This window comes from Dasypus novemcinctus, chromosome 12 (assembly GCF_030445035.2).
Source record: "Dasypus novemcinctus isolate mDasNov1 chromosome 12, mDasNov1.1.hap2, whole genome shotgun sequence".
Classification (NCBI taxonomy): domain Eukaryota; kingdom Metazoa; phylum Chordata; class Mammalia; order Cingulata; family Dasypodidae; genus Dasypus; species Dasypus novemcinctus.
The window spans coordinates 67806198-67822287 of NC_080684.1; positions in this window are offsets into that span (position 1 = coordinate 67806198).

Sequence of the window (16090 nt, forward strand, 5' to 3'; positions counted from 1 at the left end):
AGGACTAAAGACTAAACCCTGCAAATCTCTACTTGATGTTACTATGCCAGATAATAGACACTCCTCTTATATGTCATGAAGGAACACAATTTTTGACAGTTTAAATAAGCTTCATGCCTATGAAGCCATGCTTTAAATACATATAACCTCAAAATCTACAGTTCTAGGTATAAAACAAAACTTTATTTCTGAAACTCTTGACAAAAATTCTAACTGTATGCTAATGACATCACTTGCCATTTCCATAAGACAACTCCAACTCCACATGATCAAAACCCATTATAGCACAAACTTTAACTCATACTAAAAATTATGGGAATCTTTCTCCATCACTATTAAGTGATATATATATTGTAACTGTTCAGCTTCAAGAATGTTTCTCAGTTCAAATCCTGCTTTTCATTCCCATCGTTACCATTTGATCCAGGACATCGTTACCTCTTTTCTAGAATATTGCAAGAGACTTTTTTATGTATTTTTGTTGACACAAGTCTTTCATCCTTTTTTCAAAGCAAAAAGTTAGCCCTCCAAAATATGGACCTGTACAAATGACTGATCATCTCATAACTATCTTTATTAGAAAATTCAGAAAATAGAAGTCCTTCCTTCAAAAATACTCATCTAAGGCATACCATAACTATATAACTATATTTACACAGAGGTTACCATAACGGAAATATTACACCAGGTCCCTGTCACCAGAGATTATTAAGTCTAGGAAAGACACAATTTGCCATGCATTGGCAGGACAAATATAGTGAGTACTATGAAAGGAGACTAGAGAGTACTATGCTAGCTCAGGTCAAGGCATACAACAACGGTCAGAAAGTGAGAGGGAATATCAGAGAGAACTTCCCAGGGAAAGTAATTCCTAAGTAAACCTGGATGTATGAGTAGGAATTACGTTGGTGTCTGTGGGAAGAAGGTATTCCAGTAAACGGAACCATAGTTGCAAAGGTCCAGAATTAATAGAGTAAAATGATCTTCTGAGGAACTGGAAGAAGTTCAGTATAGCAGGATCATGGAATGAAGTATAACTGGATGCCCAGAGGATGAGGCTAGAGAATTAAAGAGGACAGATTGTGATAGGACATTTAAACGCTCTATAAGAGGATTTTGGGGGGATGTCTTTTCAAAACTTGTGCCCTATTATACTCCATACTGTTGTCTTCCTGTCAACATTGTGAGCATCAGAAAATCTGATGTACTTGAAATAATCCTGAATACTTCACACTAAGATAATGAGTGCCTGCCTCAAAGGTTCATAGTGGATTACCCGGGTTAGCACATATAATATGTTTAGGGCAGTTCCTGGTACAATACTAGTGAAACAAATTCCACTACTATTGTTATATCTAAAGTCTGCCTTACGTTTTTCCATTTCCATACCTTTGACCTAGTTGGTTCATTTGGCAGGAATTCTCTTCTTCCCGTATCTAAAGTCTCCTCTAAAAACACTTTCCATATCTTCCAAAATGCATAGCTCATTGGAGCCTCTGTTATATGTATATACCACTTAAAACAGATTACCTTGTGTTTAAATTATTTGTACATGTGTCTTCTTACCTGTAAGACCTTCAACGTCCTGCAGGTCTTTTCAGCTTTGTTCTCTATGGCATCTAGCCTAATACTGCCAGTTGATGTGAATATACAATATGTTTCCCTTTTTAAAAATTTTAATTAAATCCAGACATCCAAAGTAAAACAAATAAGAAATTCAAAATTATCGCTTACACATACACACTCACACACATGTATCATTCTAAATCAATGAAAAAAATGTTCTTTCTCATTTGGGTCCGTGGTTATAAATGTCTGATTCTGAAAGATTGGGTTAAAAATTAGATTTGTAGGGCCTATAGTCAAACAATTAACTCTTCAGATCCATAATGAAAACTTCATGTAGAGGAAACATTATAATTAAAGATTAAAGAATCAAAAGCATTTCTGGAAATACAATCCAAAACAAATTAATTAGTTTCAACAGATAAGTATATCCAAGGAGTACTCGGGATCTCTCTTCACTACACTTATTTCAATTAACTGCTGCATTAAAATTGAATTTTAGTTCAATAAAGTGTATAATACTGAAAAATATCAATTGTCATTCTTTATAAATTATAAATGTCATTTCATTAATTCAAATCACTGCCTAAATATTTAATAAGCACTTATATATGGCTGTTCATGTGATAAGCACTGACTAAGCTTCTTAGATGAATAATTTCATTTCATCCTCAAAACATCACTTCCACTATTATTATCATTTTACGGATGAGGGAATTGAACCACAGGGAAGTTAAGTAGTGTGCTGAAGCTCAGACTACCCATAAAAGACAGAGCCAAGATCCTGATCCCGACAGTTTGTCTCCACATTACAAACTAAAATGCTATGCTATGCTGCCTCTGATGTTTAAGGATATATTTAATGTAGAAAATAGGGGGAAAATCCAGAATAAGAAAATGAAAAATGTCCACTTTAATAAAATCTATTTCAGCTGGAATATGCCATTAATATGTAAACATTTACATCATTTGAGTTTAGAATTGCTGCCTTGCTATATATCAGTCATCTGTCACTTGATTTGATTCTGATAAATTGGATATTGCTTTGACACCTGGTTATAAGGTTATAAACAATTTTGTTATATCATTATAAATGTTGATTTCTTTTTATACTACCTCCCACCATAGGCTGTTGCAACTTTAAGGACTAGATGTTATTTTTAAAACTGTGGTAGTGGTCAACATAACACCTTAAAGGCATTATGCAGATAAAGCCCTTTTTCTTGGCACATGATAGCTTATATGAACTAGTGTGTTCATGGGTTTATTTTCTATGTCACTGAAAATAACTGAAGTATTAACATGTGTGTACCTATCGTGAGCACATTTAAGCCAAACTCTCTTAACATTATCTGCCAGATAAGACCAATCCTTCCCACTCACAATTTCCAAAACCAAACACACATGCATTTACTTGAAAATTATAAATTATAGAATCAATACTTTCATCTCTTTGTTTCTTATCATTCTTTTATTCCTTTTTGTTGTTTTTTTTTCCCACTTGCTTGCTTGCTTTTATATTTCTTTTTAAGTTCTGTTTCTTTAACGCTTTCATATGTACATCAAAGAAGGTGAGCATTACTAGTAATGGCTCCTAAATCAAGACAGAGTTGGAAATGACTTCCAATCTATAGCACACAAAGTTCTAGTTGCCTTTTCTTATTATTAGTTGATGCACATGACTAGAAGAGAAAGAGAAAAAAATGTTTTCATGTGTTTCTATGTGACTCATAAGAAGCTATTTAAGAGTTAGAATATCAAAGTGATGAGAGGGAGAATTGCAATGGATAAAGAAGAAAAATAGTAAAATAAGAAAGAGATAAGAAAAAACTGTTTATTAAAAACATGTTATAGGTTCTTTGAAAAAGTCCTTATGCTTTTAAGCACTCAAATGTGCTTAAAATAAAAGCTGTAAAATAAAAGCTTTTCTGCACTGGCTCTGCACATTAGCCAGCCAGCCAACAGATGGCATTTCTCAGTCCTAATAATGGATTATTGTTGAGGACTCAATTACATTATAGTATATTGATGTGATTATATCAAGATGGTTGGAAAAGCCATTCTGGATCAACAGAAAAACTTGCTAAAAAATCTGTTTGGCAATTACATCTTCAGAAAAGATAAATTAATTATATAAAATTCATAGGGAACTGATGTAGCTCAGTGGTTGAGGGCCTGCTTCTCATGTATAAGGTCCTGGGTCCAATCCCTACTACCTCCTACAAACTAACAACAACAACAACAAACTCCTGTTGGGGAGCAGATGTAGCTCAGTGATTGAGCACCTATTTCCCATGTATGAAGTTCTGGGTTCAATTTTCAGTACCTCCTAAAAAAAAAGTGAAAATAAAAAAATAATTCATATAAAATGGTGCTGAGACACATATTCAGAAGTATATCCCTTATTAGGGGAATTGGATGCATGTCACTCTAAAAATACACTGCATTCATTTTGTCAAAGCTAATATTTATAGTAATTTATTAATTCTATTATTATTCTAGAATTTTTAAAGGCTTTAAAAATTATGACAATTATTCTCTCAAAATGTCTGTGGTAAAATATTGAGTACTTCATCATAGGATATTTTAGTGCCCTCTAGTGTGCAGATATTAACAGTAGCATTTCATTTGCTAAACTACGTAATTGTTTTATAAACATAAAATTTTTCAAATGGCAACTTTGGACCAGTGAGAATTGGGTAAAAAAATTCAGCTTGGAAGCAAATTAGAGCCAGATGTCAATCTAAATATAAAAACCACCAAAATCCAACTTTTTTCCTATTTTTGTTCTGTTCAGTTTAAGCAGCTCCTCCTCCACTTCTCCTTAAATGCCAGGCAGGATGTTTCCATTTATATAAATCTATCTCCATGTTTCAGAGTTTTAGGCAAGCTAGACTATACCTGCCGCCCGTTTTAAAAGTGTAAGTTCCATGTACTCTCCTGGGTACATGTGTGAAAAGTCCATGTATATTATTAAATATTGTATTCACTGAATTGCCTGGCCTCTGGACACACTGAAAAGGTGATTTGTAATGAGAGCAACTGGTTGTGCCAAGTTCAAGAATATAATCTAATGCCTTCTGTCACTCCCATAGAGATATTTATTTTAAAAGATATATTTGTTTCCTTTAATCACCTACCACTCCCACCCCCCAGATGGTTCCCTAGTCTGTCTGCTGGCCTTCTCTAGGAGGCACTGGGAACTGAACCCAGGACCTGGCATGTGGAAGGTGGGCGCCCAGCTGCTTGAACCACATCCACTCCCAAGAGACTGTTTTTTAAACAAGGATAGTATATTAAAGATATGTAGCTATTCAAAAGAAATTCAGGGTCTGTAAAGGATTAACAGAAGGGATTTGAGCCAAAAGGGAAAAAAAAATTTAAGCTAAGTTTAGAAAAAACTTTTGTAGGGTTTTTAATTAACCTCATATCCAGTGATACATTCCAACTAATAACATTAAGATGAAAGTTATCCTTTATCTACTAATGGCCAATATAAACCAATGACTTCTTCATTGAAAAGATGTAGTGGAAAATATTTCCCAGCATTGTTTTGATTTTCTATGGTGAATCTGTTATTTCTATAATTGAATGCATTCTGATAGAGACTATGGCACAGGTCATCCTATAATTTTATCTCTGAATGCTTCTCAGAACTGATGCATCATTGTCTTTTTTTGCTGAAAAATAAACAAATTTGAGTCATTTCAAATTGCTTTGTGGTTTTCAATACCAGAAAAGGTCAAAATCAAGAGCCATTCTTGAGTATTTAGGGGAACACACAAAATGCCAGGTAATGATATTTTATTTGGCAATAAGATATTTTATTTGGCTCTATTCTTAATGTGACCCAAATTGCATGAACAATGGTCTCTGTAAAAGTCACAGAGGATTATTTTGCCTCTATATTTTGGCAAGTCTCCTATAGGTTTCTTATGTGTAGCTTTGGGATGAAGTCATCAAATTTAGAGCATTGTAGCACTAGAAGAAAAACATTTCCACCTATTTTAGGATTTAAATGCAACTCGCATTTATATTTTAATATTTTAACATAATATATTAATAAAAATGTTATTCAAGCAGCTTCCTAATTACCCTGAATCAAATAAAATATTTGGTACTTAGTATACATTTTATAATACCACAATCAGTCTGGTTACCCTAATTTGTACAAAAATTCATACAAATGGTTGTAGTAGTAGAAAGTGACTTAAAATTCTAGTTATTTTATTCAACAGCTTGAACAAATGAGGAATTACAACTATACTCACTTATAATAAACATTAGCAATGTTAGCATCAGTATCCATTTCTATGAATTCCCTGGGGCAACAGTTTTCACACACTCTTACATTTGTTTATATATACCATTTCCCTTACTTCCAGATATAAGGCCATATGTGAAATACGGACAGCCATGAACACAACCATTCTTTATATACCTTAAGCATAAAAGAGGAGGGATTTATGTTTCCTGAGTATCTACCATGTACCAGAAACTACTGTGCTAGTTGCTTTGGCATTCTTAATCTTTTACTCCTCAAAAAAGTCATTTGACAGGACAACATTACCTCTATTTTAAAGATGAAAAAGGTTCAGAAAAATAAACCATGTTAACTTTCATGTATTGTGTCCTTTCTACATGACAAACTTTCTGAAATTTCAAAGATTTCTAAAATCAGTTAATATACAGTTAAATTTAAACCTCCTGACAGCACAATAAGGCAGGTTTTATAACTCCTAATTTATGAATGAAACAACTAAAGCTTAGAGACATTATGTAGCTTCACCACTTTTTCATTGTTTTCAAATAGTAGAAATTAGACTTCATTGGAAGTCAGGCTGATTCCAAGTTTTGTTCTCTTAACCAGCGTTAACAGAATGACTTAGTAAAAATAATTTGATGGTATCAGCATTGTTTGCTTCACCCCCATGCCCAAGAAAAAGAGGAAAGCATATCTTTTATGTGTTTTCCTGAAGGCATATTGAGGACAAACACCAAATTGAGAGCTAAATTTTGTGGAGACAAAACTTGAAACAGGAATCTTTTATGTAGTGCCATTTACTCTGTGGGATAAACCACCTCAGCTGCTTATCAGGGGCAGGAACTCTCAGCAGCAGGGTCCCTACCTCCTGGGGTTGTATCAATACTCAACACTTAACCAGCTCCACAGGGCCTCTCCTCTTCCATGCTAAGTGGGACATGTGGAGCTGCCATCCACATATACCTATACTAGTCTGTTATGAAAAAATGATCCAACCTAATTTATTCTTCAAGAAAGCAATTTGATGAAATGTACTCACTATCTATTTATATTTATAAATGGTCAGTCATTAAAGGGAATAAAATACTGTTTGTATTATACTATATTCTCAACTTATCTATATTTTGTTCTTCCTGCTATCGAAGGCAGGCTTTTCTCTACCAGCTGATGCATACAGATAATATTTTTGAGATCCTGAGCCAGAATAAACCCTGGTTTTAAATTACAGTGAATGATGTAAGTCTCAGACCTTAGTAATGGGAAATAATGATATTCAGTGGACTAACTAGATGGATAGAGACATTGAGTGGTAGAAAAAAAATTTTTGATGTCTTAAACAGATAAGGGTTTATTTTTCCATGTAACAAGAACTCTAGATGTAAGCAGTCCAGGGATTATACAACTGTTCAAGAATGTCAAAAAGGATCCATGTTCTTTCCCTCTCTTTGTTACATGATCTTTATTGTATGGCTTTTGTCCTCAAGTTTTAAGGATGGCTGCATACCTAGAGGCATCACAACTCAATTCTTGGCAAGAAAAGGGAAGGTCAGTGGGCAAAAATGAATTTCTTCCAGTCAGGCTTTGCCTTTTTGTATAAGAAGAGTTGTCCTCCCCATGAACTTTCACTTATATTTCATTAATTTCAAGAGTTTGGTGTGTATAGCATCCAACCAGTAGATGCAAAAAAATTCAAATCAAGGTTGTTGTTTGTTTGTTTTATAACATGTTCAGTCTTACTGTCTCCATTCATTGCAGGCAGTAAAGAAAGGAATTGAAGATCAAGATCTCATTGGCCATATTACAAACTTCACATTTTGTGCCAAACTATACACACACACACACACACACTTTTTTCAGGTGCTGTGGTTTGAGTTAAGCATTATCAGTGAATTTTATAGTGTTCCTTTATTATTCTTTCTAATTATTTGCTACCATCATTTTGCTGTACCCCCACCTCTTACTTTTCTACAGGCAATTGTTATAGCCCGTTTAATATGTGTAACTATTAGTTTGCATGTTTTCTTATAAAATATGCAATTTCGTTTTACCCATATAAAAATAATTTGTAGACATTATATGTATATATATATGTAAAATCCTGCACATTACTCTTTACATAAAAGCACTATGTTGTAGAATAACTTTTCTTACAGAATACAATTATAAATATAGGAAAAAAAACTTAAATATTTGAGGATAAGGAATATTAAATTTCAGTTATTTATTCAATACCTCCTACATGTGCTAGGAACACTTTTACAGACTAACAAACACATCAGTGAACAACAATCAGGATTTAATAGCACTTTTCTCTGGGCCTTACAGTCCAGTGAGGGAGAGAGGGGAAAAGTAAGTTATTAAATTATATAGTATGCTAGATTGTGATGAAAATCTAGGGAGCAATGAAGCCATAACTAAATATAGGAAAAGTTAGGATCAGGGACTTAGTAAGGGAATGACCAATAAGATGCAGTTTTAGATAAGGGTGAAGGTAGCCAGGGAAGACATCCCTGAGAAGGTAACATGTGAGCAAAGACGGGAAATGTGGTTACAAATTGAATAGACATTTGAGGAAGTGAATTACAGAGGGACAGTATACTAAGTACACAAGACTTCTGGAAGGAGTAGGATCAATCTGTTCAAAGAACAGCAAGGAAGTCAGTGTGGATACAGCAGAGGAAGTGAAAAGGAGAGAACAGTAGGAGGGATAAAAAAGAAACCAAGGAAAGAAATCAGGTAAAACCTGGTAAGGTATCGTGAGCATTTTGACTTTCACTGTGAAGCTCTTAGACGGCTTCATGCTGAGGAATGAAATGATAAGGCTAACTTTTTTGTCATATAATAACTTCAATAAAATAAAATAAACATTAATTTAAATTTTGTCTTGTCAAAAAAATTTTATTTTTACAGATGTTTAAGATTACAGAAAAGTTACATCAAAAGTATAGAGTATTCTCATATATCCCACTCCTTCCCCTTCTCCCATTTTCCCTTATTAACAACATCATATATTAATGTGGTACATTTGATACAATTGATGAACAAATATTGGAACATTGCTACTAACCAAGGTCTATAGTTTATATTATGGCTTATATTTTGCATTGCATAATTTTATTGGTTTTGAGAAAACATATAATGGCCTGTATCTGTCATTACAAAATCATACAGAACAATTTCAACACCCTAAAAATGCCCTCTCTTCTACCTATTCTTCCCTTCCTCTCCCCTCAGAACCTCTGGTAACCATTGTCTTTATATCAATGTTACAAGTTCTTCCCTTACTACAATTCTAATGTTTACTTTGGTCCATGATTGTATTACCTCCTTTTTCTTTGTTCATTCTTCAATCTCGAGGATTTGGGGATGGTGAAGCCACTTTGCTTCAGACTGAAATGGGACTTAGATCTTATTGGAAGGAAATGTTTTGCTTGCAGTTGTAGATACTCTTTGCTTTGGGGGATAGTGGTTGCCCATCATCATCATTTGTTTTAAACAAATCAATTTTATCAATACATATTAATAAAGCATAAAATTTATCCAGAGTGTACTATCAGTGGTATTTGGTATAATCACATAGTTGTACATTCATCATTTCAATCATTATTAAAGCATTTTCACTATTTCAATAATAATAATAATAATAAGCAATAAACAGAGATTCAAAGCGGGCTCTGCTGGCCGAATTCACTGAAGTAAAGTACCCCAATCTCCCCTCCCTTTATCCTTGAAAGAGTGGACAGGGAGGGGAGAAAGACATCTGTTCCCCTTTCAGTCAGCTGCAGTGAGTCAAGTGTTGTACCCCAGCTTCATATCCTGGGGGTGAGGGAGGGAAGCCCTTCCCAACTGCCATGAGGGCTTGATAATTCATTTTTGTCATTTTGGCTTCTTCGTCTCTCTGTCCTTCGCCCTCCTGGGAGTTGTGAAGCACTGACCCGGTCTGCTGACCCCCGAAGCAGGTCCTTCTGACAGTTTTTGGCTCTTTCTCTATTGTTTTGTGGGAGCTTTCAGCTCTGCTATAGCACATCACCATCTTCCCACAATCCCCATTATCAACATTTTGTTAGTTATTCTGGGCAAGTCTATCTGGATGAACTGGAGAGTAGGTGTTGGCTGCAACTCTTCTGAGATTCAGGGACCACCTGGCATATAAACAGACTGAAGATTGAAGTTCCTGGGACATATATTTAATGGGTTTTGTGCTAATTAGAGGTTCAAATAAAAGGAGGAGAAGAATTCTATGTAGGGAAATTATAAATGAATCTAGTTCTATTACATTGGGGAAATAGGTTATTTTATATTCCAAGGTAAAATCCTCCAATGGGATATGGATGTCATGGGATTATATAGATAAGGCTACTATTTTAACATGATAAGTCTATTGCTACGATAAGAATAGGGAATAGATCAAAGGTAGGTAATAGCAGAAATAGAATGATCCATTGAGAAGTTAAGAAAATAATGAGAACTGATGGTTACTTGAGAGAGGGTGGTAGCAGAGAAGTGGCAAAAATTGATTAAATTATAGATATATATTTTTAAGATTTATTTATTTATTTATCTCCCTTCCCCCCTCCACCCCCACCCCCACCCCCACCTTGGCTGTCTGTTCTCTGTGTCTATTTGCTGCATCTTCTTTGTCCACTTCTGTTGTCAGCGGCACGGGAATCTGTGTTTCTTTTAGTTGCATCATCTTGTGTCAGCTGTCCGTGTGGATGGCACCATTTCTGGGCAGGCTGCACTTTTTTTGGCACTGGGCTGCTCTCCTTATGGGGCACACTCCTTGCACGTGGGGCTCCCCTATGCGGGGACACTCCTGCGTGGCAGGCACTCCTTGCTCGCATCAGCACTGCGCATGGGCCAACTCCACACGAATCAAGGAGGCCCGAGGTTTGAACCGCGGACCTCTCATGTGGTAGACGGATGCCCTAACCACTGGGCCAAGTCCATCGCCCTAGATATGTTTTAAAAAGTAAAGCTAGACAGAGTTTATTGGTAAACATGTTGGTCAGGGAGACACCTTTTGCTACCTCCAGGAGTGGAGTCTCACCATGTTGCTTCAAATTTGGATTTTCTTTTACCTCTCTACTACCTGAGCATTAAACTCAACCACCTATTTTTACAAATATGAAAATGTCAATAAATCTGAACAGGCAATTATTTCCTCTTGTTTTGCCTTTTTTAACACTATAGATTCTTACATTATTTTAATGGTATTATATAAATCTTTTCTTTATTTGTAAATTTTAATTTTCATCTCTACCATTGCCAGCTACTTATTCTATGATCTTAAACATGGAGGGAATTGAAAACTTCTGTTCACTACAAAAAAAACCCATTAAAGTGTTTTTGTTATTTGAAGACAATAATTATAAAACCAAACTTGTTTTAAAATAAAGGTGTCTCCCCTCTTCTAACTTGGGTCTGCTGTAGATGGAAAGCCTGAAGTAGGAAAATTGCCTGTATTTTCTGCCTCTCTATTCCCCAGCTTGATCTTTAATCTTCTTCCCTAACTCACTACGACCTCAGGTTCCTCCAGACTTGAAGAGTGTGAGTGGAAAGGAAAGGGGCTTTCCTTACAAACTGCAATTATGTATCCTAGCTGCAGGAAGATATTTAAAACCTCCTCTCTCTGGGCTTGGCTCATGTTCTCATGGGTGCTGTCATGGGGTTTGGAAGCCTTGTTAGAACTAATTCAATACATTCCCATTGACGATTGTGCAGTTTCCTTGGTTGGCCTTCTACAATTCTTCCTCAGCTCTTAGGATGTGCATTGCTTATACCTCTCTTGGGGTCACTAGTACCTTCTGGACCAACATTTTGGCAAGGTGCTCCAGGAATGGCTTTCTCTTCTGTGGAGTTCACACCTGATCCTCAAGAAAATACAAATACCATTGCCACAGCAATTAGTAGAAATGAGACTCCCAGAACAACACAGCCTCTCTTTTTCATCTGCTGCCTCAGATCAATCTCCACAGGCCTGCGCCTTTAATTTCCTGTTTTCTAATTCCAACACCAGTCCTCTCTGCCACTCAAACAACAAGAGACCCATATAAAGCTCTCTAGGGGTGCTTCTTAAATCACTTCTTATTTGACTTGTACTAGAGAGGAAGTACCATCTCTTTGCAGTGTGATGTAGAAACTTGTTTTTCTCCAGACGAATTCTCATTCCCATTCCCAATATGTTGGTTACTTCCATATAAATCATTATATTTAATTAGTGTGTGAGGAGCTAAATGATTTTGCCTACCTTCTTTTCTGGTCCCACAGAGGTGGTCTAGCAGAGCACCTTGGAATCTGGAAATATTTGTTACATTTGTTATGTTTTGGCCCACTGGGGCTTAGTTGATTCTGAGGCAGAATTTCACTTTGACATTCTGCTATAATTCCTAACACTAGTTCTAGAAAATCAGTTCATTTCAAAATCCTATTTAGTTAATATATCTGTGTCTTCTATATAAATTTAGCCAACGGGTAAGACACAAACACCAGTCTCCATGGAATTTGACTAGAATGTTATCCTCTTCTCATAGCTAACTCCTTTTAGGTTCAGATAAATTATCACCTGTGGATGCTTTTGCTGATTTTGCCAGCTTTAATCAGGCATAACCCTTTGTGAATATTGTCATCAATAAACTCACTAAACTGCATTAAAATTTCGATACTCATACAAATCAGAACTCCGCTTTTTTAAATCTTTATATCACTAGTATCTGATCCACTAGATAATACTCAATAAAAATTTGTTAAGGTAATTAATGAATAAATAAATTAATTAATACATGGGTATTTTTAAATCAGTTAACACACTTAACAATTCTACATTCAAATTAATGTTTCTCTGGTTTGAATAATAGAATATCAAAAAGTTTCAACAGTTTAAGGGCACAAATGAGACCACCTTATCAAATAGATCCTAAGCCCTGTGGCTCAATGGCCTCATCCTGGCAGACTTGAGAGCCGTGGTTAAAGGCTGTGTGTAGAGAAGCTGATGTGGCTCAAGCAGTTGGGCTCCTGTCTACCATACAGGAGGTCCAGAGTTTGATACCCAGGGCCTTCTGGTGAAGGCAAGCTGGCCCATATAGTGAGCTAGCCCATGCAGAGTGCTGCCCCATGCAAGGAGTGCTGCCCCACGCAAGGAGTGCTGCCCTGAGCAGGAGTGCTGCCCAGCACAGGAGTCCTGGCACATGCAGAGAGTTGACATAGCAAGATGACGTAGCAAAAGGAGACTCAGAGGCAAGACAATAAGAAACGTAGCAGACCAGGGAGCTGAGGTGGTGCAGGAGAATGATCACCTCTCTCCCACTCTGGAAGTTCCCAGGATCGGTTCCCGAGCTGCCTAATGAAATACAAGCAGACACAGAAAAACACATAGCAAATGGACACAGAGAGCAGACAATGGAGGAAGGGGGAAGAAATATAAATAAATCTTTAAAAAAAAAAAAGATTGTATGTAGAGTAGACACACTCTGCAACACACAGGAGTGAGATAGATTTGTTATTTGGGGACTTTCACAATTTATCTAATAAGCATTTAGCATCAACCTAATTGATAAAGTTGCTGATAACTATTTTGGTATACATATGTTTTCCCCTTTTCTGAAGACAATTCTACTGAATAATTTTCAGTGAATGTTTGTCATTTACTATTTCTCAAAAGTTGCATTTAGAAGCTATATAATGGCATTTGTCAAATAGCCTCATACCCTTAAACAAGTAATTGTCAAATTGCTGTTTTGCACTCATCTTATAGTTCTAGATATTCCTTATCCTTTCTACTCCATAGTCGTGCTGGCTTTCCTGCCCTCTGTCACAACTAGAGTTGTTACACCCTACTTTATCAAAATGTATCTATTCTTTTCTGTTAATGCCTCGAAACTTAAGTGACAGAATGATCAAATGAGCATCTTCACATTAATAATCAGTTTGAATAAGGAGACTTATTAATTAACTTGCTCCACAACACCACAAATACAAAATTAGTCCAGGGAAAAATTGTATTAATAGAAGGTAGTGATGGTAACACAACATTGTAAAACTAGTTAATATCACTGAATTGCATTATATATTTTTTTCTGAGTCCACAATAACAACAAAAAAAATAGCCCAGAAGATCATTATTCAGAAAATTCACAGGGCCACAATTAGAAAAGACCACCAACGTTTTGGCACTGGGGCTAATAAATATATTAAAAGTTTGAAATTTAAATAAGTGGCCAGAGAGAGTAAGGGGGGAAAAGGATAAATAGAGAGGAATAGAGAGAATTATTTTCCCTACTTACCTCTAAGACTAAAAATGTACTCTATGCTATTACTTAATAATGTTCAAAGGTCAAGATAGTAAAACCAAACATTATGATGTAAGAGTCCAGATGGCACAGGATTCAGGGAAACTACTTTAGTCTCTGGTTAATCTTGATTTACATGCAAGGTAACCTTGGGCCAGTCCTTTGCACATTTAAACTTCTATTTCCATATCAATTTGTTAGGGATAACAATAACTACCTCAAGAGGTTTTGGTGTTGATTAACTGAGACAATTCATAAAAATTATTTCATACCCTGGAAAGTCTTCTAAATGTTGGCCCATCTAGAACTCAGGCTTCTACTATTCATCACAATTATTTTCCTGTCAATTCTCTGAGATTACTCACTAGCATGAAATACTCCTCTAGAAGTAGAATGTGTGGCCTAGTTGAAAAGCACCCTAGTTTCTCACATTTTCTGAATGCTAGTCCTCAAAATTTGCTATTTCTACCCCTTAGCATCAGTCCACTGAATCCCATTAGAAAAGAGAGCAGTTTGGCATAAGCCTTATGAAGACAAAAACTAGAATAAACAGGAAAAATCATTGTTTAATTTGTATTTCTTTAACATTATCTTTTATATTTTTGTTTTGTTAATAGATAAAAAGACATCAGTGAGTTACTATGAGTATGTTTTGGAAATGTTTGATACTTATTGTGGAAAAACAATATAGGCAGTATAGAAAATATACACATATGACAAAAACCTTTAACTAAGCCCTGATGAAGCTGTTGGGCAAATGGAGCACATATACTTATACCTTGTCAGGCAAAGCAGAGATGGAGTGGGCCTACCATAAGAGGGCTTTTCTGGGGAAGTCTCAGATACACATAGTGGCCATCTCCCACCATCCCCATGCTGATGTTTAGAGATGTTAGGTCTAATGGAAAGGCCTGATTATACCTTAAACCCAGAAACTGGGAACAAGCAGCTCCACTGGCTTATTAAGGTGGGAACTCTCAGTAGCAGGGTACCTTCCCCCTAGAGTTGTATAAATATTCTGCCACAGGCAGCAGAGATTTGTCTCTTTGCAGGTGAAGTGGAGGTTGGGGGCCACCATCCACCAACCTTAAGTGGAGCAGTTGGCCTCCCCGGGAGGCTGGCCATCACAGGATCTCTTCCCTTGCTCTTGGGGCACTTTATGCTGTGTAAGTAATAAAATTGTCATTTGCCCAGTTTTTGTTGTGCCTGAGCCTGTGTTCCCACAATGCACCATATAGCAAGTTGCTTTACAGGCTTCAAGAAAGGGATTTCACCCTGTAATACTCTACATTTTAATAGGGAGAGAAGACAGGGACCTTATTATCCACTATGGTGCAATGGGAAATTTCTGATCCAGCAAATGGACATGTAGAAAGAGGTACCTATAGAGGTAACTGGTATCATTTTATTCTCCTGTTGTGTTGTCAGTCATACTAATACAACTCTTGCTAAACTACCTAAAATAGAATTAGGTGATTCTCAAGGGTCATCAGAATTTTGAGATTAGTCTTATATCAAAATAGTTTGAAAGCAATCTCGATGTAACTTGGGGTTATACTAAGGAATTTACTACAGGGGGGAAATCAGTCTCTTACTAAATTTTACAAGGCTAAAAACAGAATAGAATATTAGGATTCCCCTGATAAGCTACTTCATATTAAGCAGTATCTCATCTAAAAATGTAAGGGAAAGATGTTTACATTAAATCAATCCAAGCACCATTCCTTGATATGGCTACCAGATAATTGCACAAAAGAATATGTGTATGGGAAGATGGGCAGGATTGCTAAGGAAATCTATATTACACTTATTGAATACTGTTTTTACATAAAATAAAATAGGGAAAATTGCAAAACCATCCTCTTCCATTCTAAGAACAAGTCTAATATTTTTCACTAGGAAACGTGAAATTATATTTAGACCATATTAAATATATATTGTTTAGCAAGCAAAATTATTTTTCTGCATTTCA